This window comes from Phacochoerus africanus, chromosome 14 (assembly GCF_016906955.1).
Source record: "Phacochoerus africanus isolate WHEZ1 chromosome 14, ROS_Pafr_v1, whole genome shotgun sequence".
Classification (NCBI taxonomy): domain Eukaryota; kingdom Metazoa; phylum Chordata; class Mammalia; order Artiodactyla; family Suidae; genus Phacochoerus; species Phacochoerus africanus.
Window position 1 is genome coordinate 54,432,557 of NC_062557.1, and position 5,557 is coordinate 54,438,113.

Below are 5,557 nucleotides of genomic sequence, written 5' to 3' on the forward strand. Positions count from 1 at the left end.
TCTTTCACTAGGTTATTCTGGCTGCTGTATAGACAGTAGGGTGCAGGGGCAGAAGCAGAAGGTCCCATTAGGGGCTTGCTGTCATCAGTCTGGTGGGAGGTGACTAGGAGGGTGTTCGTGGAGGAGACTGGAGGTGGTTGGTACTGGAGAGAATTAAAGTCTCCCAGGTATGTACAAAAGCATCTTCCAGCCCCCATCTCTCCTGGCTCCTGCTCCCACCCAGGCAGAGGGTCCCTGGTTGCAGCCCCATCAGCTACGCCCAGAGCCTCTATCTACTGGACTGACAGGTTACCCTCCCCCAAGTCTTCACAGGTAACCCATGTTTCTGTAATCCCAGGGGTCACTCACCAGGACCCAGAAGAATATCAGCTTTGGCTTCTCGTGCTGATAGCACTCTCACAAACATGGTGAATGTTCCTAAAACCTGCCGGACTTTCTGTTAGAAGTGTGGCAAAGGCCAGTGCCACAAAGTGACATGGTACAAGAAGCACAAGGATTCTCTGTGTGCCCAGGGAAAGCGGTGCTATGACAGGAAGCGGAGCGGCTGTGGTGGGCAGACCAAGCTGGTTTTCCGGAAAAGGGCCAAAACTGCAAAGAAGATGGGCCGAGGCTTGACCGCCTTGAGCCCAATTGCTGATCTAAGAGAATGCTGGCTGTTAAGAGATGCAAATGTTCTGAGCTGGGCGGAGATGAGAGAAAGGGCCACGTGATCCCGTTCTGAGCTTCTATTATGAAGACAATAAAATTTTGAAATTGTTAAAAAAAAGAAGAACAATGTCAGCTTTAGTACCCATAAGCTTTAGAAGCCACAGGCAATGCCAAGTCCCAGTGTGATCAGCAGAGCATTAGTTTTGTTAACGTGACTTCTCTCATTGAGTCTTGCTAATGAGCCACTCCCTCTCAGGTCTCGGGATTTTCTAGAGGATGGTAGAAAGGTCATAACAAAGAAGACAACCAGAGTTCCCGTAGCAGCTCAGTGGTTAATGAATCCGACTAGGAACCATGAGGTTTTGGGTTTGATCCCTGGCCTTGCTCAGTGGGTTAACGATCCGCTGTTGCCATGAGCTGGCGTGTGGGTTGCAGACGCAGCTCGGATCCCGCATTGCTGTGGCTCTGGCATAGGCCTGCGGCTACAGCTCCGATTAGACTCCTAGCCTGGGAACCTCCATATGCCACAGGAGCAGCCCAAGAAATGACAAAAAGACAAAAAGACAAAAAAAAAACTCCTGTATGGAAAACTCACTTCTGAAGTTTTCAGCTACCCGAGGCTGCCATGCTGCGAGGAAGGCCGAAGTCCCATAGATGGAGTGGCCCTGAGACCACTTAAGGATGCCCAGCCAGCCCACAGTGGCTCTGTCCACTGTCTGATTGTAATTCCATGAGATCAAGGCCAGAACCACCCAGCTGAGAATTTTCTGAATTCCTGACTCATAGAATCTATGAGATAACGAAATGACTTTTTTTTTCTTTTTTTTTTCTCTTTTTTTTTAGGGCCGCTCCCGCTGCATATGGAGGTTCCTAGGCTAGGGGTCTCATCGAAGCCACAACTGCCAGCCTACGCCAGATCCAAGTTGCATCTTTGACCTGCACCACAGCTCACAGCAACGCCAGATCCTTAACCCACTGAACAAGATCAGGGATGGAACCCACAACCTCACATTTCCTAGTCAGATTCGTTTCCGCTGTGCCACGACAGGAACTCTGAAATGACTATTTTTATTTTAAGCCACTGAATACTGGAGTGATTTGTTACATAGCAAGAGATCACTAGAATAGCTCTTGACTTCAAGGAACTTAAAATCAAGTTGGAAAGCCAAGAAGTTAGTGAACTTAGCCAAGTTTATGAGGCAGTGCCAGCAGTCTCTGGGTGACTGTAAAGTCCTATCTATGGAAATATATGGTGTTTACATAGATACAAACTGTAAAGTCCTATCTATGTAAATATATAGTAAATATACCCACCGATGCATCCCACCTTTTATCTGCCTACACCCAGCCCCTTTCCTTTGCTCCTAATCTTTTTTTTTTTTGCCTGCCCTGAGACATATGGTCCAGGAATCAGATCTGGAGGTGCAATTTCACCCTATGCTACAACTGCAGCAGTGCTGGATCCTTAACCCACTGTGCTGGGCTGGGGATGGAACCTGCATTGCAGTGTTGCAGAGACGGCTCTGATCCTGTGGTACCACAGCAGGAACTCCTTTGCTCTTAATCTTGATTGACCTTCCTAATCTTTGATTCTCATCCTAAGTCTGCAACTCCCTGCAGGGCTGACATTGTCGCATACTCTCCAGCTGCTAGAGCCCTAAATTGACGAGCTACCTGGCCTCCCCAGCTTCACTTTGGATATACTGCCGAGCATGGAATCAAGGATGTTTCGACCACAAATCCATGGTTTTGGCTCCTGGTTCTTGGCAACAGTCATCACATAAATTTTCCAACAAGAGACACATCCGCATAATTAGACCAACGATATCGCAGACTCAGACACAGGCAAAGAGGGCAGGGCAGAGAGAAGTGTCCTATTCATCAAAGCCTCATCATAAATTCAAGTTGAAGGATTGAAGAAGAAACAAAACATGGACACTTCCCAAACCCAGCATCTGGACCTCTCACTGAAATCCTGAAATCGCTGCCGTTCAACTCAACATCTGGGAGAGAATAAAAAATAATAAAGATTTAAAAAGAACAGACGCTGGGCAATTACCAATTGAAGTACGGATCAGGAATATAAATTCTCTGAGAGCCTAAAGACAGAAATATACATTGGCACATGGGTCTTGGGACCGTGAATTTCATCCAGCTGTCACCGCCATTCTTTTTTATTATGGCTAATATTTAGTTAGCGAATGCACTTTCTAAGCAATGAACATAATTATGTTCAGGTTGACCTGACCTGAATTAGGGTTACTGAATTTTGACTTAATCAGCGTTGGCAGTGGAATACAATGTCCAAAAAGATTTTGGTCCTGAGTGATAGCATCAAAGAACATTGGAAAGAGCGTTGTATTCATATTTGAGAGACCTGGGGTTCAGTCCTGGCTCTTCAATTTATTAAGTGTGTGAAATTGGCATTATTTAACCTTCTGACCTTCTGAAGGTATCTGTACACAGAGATAAGACTTGCCTCACAGAGTTTTTAGGAGGATTAAGTTAGGTAATTTTTTTTGTCTTTCTTTTTGTTTGTTTGTTTGGTTTTTTTTTTAGGGCTGCACCCACAGCTTATGAAAGTTCCCAGGCTAAGGGTCAGATGGGAGCTATAGCTGCTGACCTACGGAGCTGTAGCTGTTGGCCTACACCACAGCCACAGCCATGTGGGATCCAAGCCACATCTGTGACCTACACCACAGCTCACTGCAACGCGGGATCCTTAACCCACTGAGCGAGGCCAGGGATCAAACCCGAGTCCTGCTGGATACTAGTCGGGTTCGTTACTGTTGAGCTATGACGGGAACTCCCTAAGTTAGGTAGTTTATCTTCAAAACTTCTGCCACTGTTGCTTTTTAGCTTCTTCACCTGGGAAATAGGAACAACACTTCTGTCACAGGGTTAAGTTATGTTGTAAGGATTCCTTAGCTTATGATATTACTTAAGCCACTTTTAAAGACATGGAAGATACTTTCCGTTGCAAATAATAGGAAACAGAGTTGTGGCTGTTTGTGGCTCAGTGGTAATGAACCCAACAGGTATCCATGAAGATTCTGTGGTGTAGGCCAGCAGTGGCAGCTCCGATTTGACCTCTAGCCTGGGAACTTCCAGAGCCGTGGGTGCAGGAAAAAAACAACCAAAAACAGAAAGCAAGACTTAACAGCCGCTTTAAAATGGAAGGTTTTTGGGTTGTTTCAGTTAAAGGGAAGGCAGAAGTTCATGGTTCTAGGGTAGATCAGTGCTGTGAAGCATTCAGTCCAAGGCTCTGCTCTCCATGTGACGCTCCCTGGTGACAAGATGGAGCCACAGGCAAGGACCAGGAAGGTGACACAGAATTAGGATATCTGCAGAGGTCAGAATTCCAAGCAAGGTGTCGGGTCCAGCTGGGAAGGGTGCCCTGGACTCTGAGCCTTGCCTGGCCGAGCACCCTGGGCATCAGGAAATGTCTAAAACTCAGTGATGGCTGAGCCAGGAAGCCTCTTCCACAGCATCTCCCTAATAGAGACGACCCCAGACCTTGGTGGGTCCAGGGCTTGAAGGTGAGAGCAGTGATGCTTTTTAAGAAGGAGAGGGATGGGGGCATCTAGAAGCAGAGCTCAGAGTAGATGGGGGAGCAGCACAGAGAAGGCTCTGGAACCAGGCAGGCGGGCCTAGCATCCCAGCCCAGCTGTTGGCTTGTTGTGGGACCTTGGGGACCTCAACCTGAGTTTTCTCTTCTCTAGGAAAATACTTAATTCGCAATGAGGCTGAGAAGATGAAATGAGATACTGAAAACCCTTAGTACAGAATCCGCTGCAGAGCAAACACTCCATAAATGTTCATTACTGCTGTTATCATTGTTGTGGAAAAGTAATACTTAGGAACAAAAAGAGCCACATCTTTTATGGTTGAGAAGATGCCAATTCAAGATCTAATACGTGGAGTTCCCATTGTGGCACAGTGGAAACAAGCCTGACTGATACCCATGAGGATGCGGGTTCGATCCCTGGCACAGTGAGTTAGGGATCCGGCGTCGCCATGAGCCGTGGTGTAGGTCCCAGACGCAGCTTGCGTGGCTGTGGCGCAGGCCAGCAGCTGTAGCTCTGATTAGACCCTTAGCCAGGGAACCTCCATATGCAGTGGGTGCGGCTCTTTAAGAAAAAGGGATCTGCTTTAAAATAATATTGGAGGGAAGAACGGCATGTGGGGGTATAGATGAAAAGAAATTGGCCTCAAGTTAGTAACTGTTGAAGCTGGAGCAGGTAAATGAGAGTTCTTTTTCCGAGTCTTTTTTTTTTTTTTTTGGTGTGCTGTCAGCATGTGGAAGCTCCTGGGCCAGGTAAGTGGTATCTTACCGTGGTTTGGATTTGCATGCCACAGCTTCTGCCTGCACCACAGCTGCAGCAATGCCCCATCCTTAACCCTTGCACCACAAGACAACTCCTCTACTAGTCTATTTTTTAAAAGCAGATTTATTGAGATATAATGTACATACCATAAAATTCACCTATTTTAAGTGTACAGTTTAATGATTTTTAGTATATTTACGGAATTGAGTAGTGATCACTACAATTGAAATTTAGGACATTCTTATCACCCCCCCTCCAATAAATCCCATGCCATTAACCGTCACTCCTCTTCCCAGCTGCTCATCTCCATTCTGTCCCATAGATTTGCCCGTTATGGACATTTCACATAAATGGAATCATACAATATGTATTCTTTCGTGATTGGGCTCTTTCACCTAACAGAGCGTTTCTTTAGAGTCACCCATTTGTGGCAGGTATCTGTACCACAGCCACAGCAACGGTGGGATCCAAGCCGCATCTGTGACCTGCACTACAGATGTAGGTCACAGCAACGCCGGGTCCTTAAGCCACTGAGTGAGGCCAGGGATCAATCCCACATCCTCATGGATTCTGGTTGGATT

The 5,557-nt window shown here is 46.6% G+C and overlaps 1 pseudogene; it reads left to right on the forward strand.

Moving 5' to 3' along the window:
- Positions 1 to 404: 404 nt before the first annotated feature.
- Positions 405 to 721, forward strand: LOC125115258 (60S ribosomal protein L36a-like; annotated as a pseudogene).
- The last annotated feature ends 4,836 nt before the right edge of the window (positions 722 to 5,557 follow it).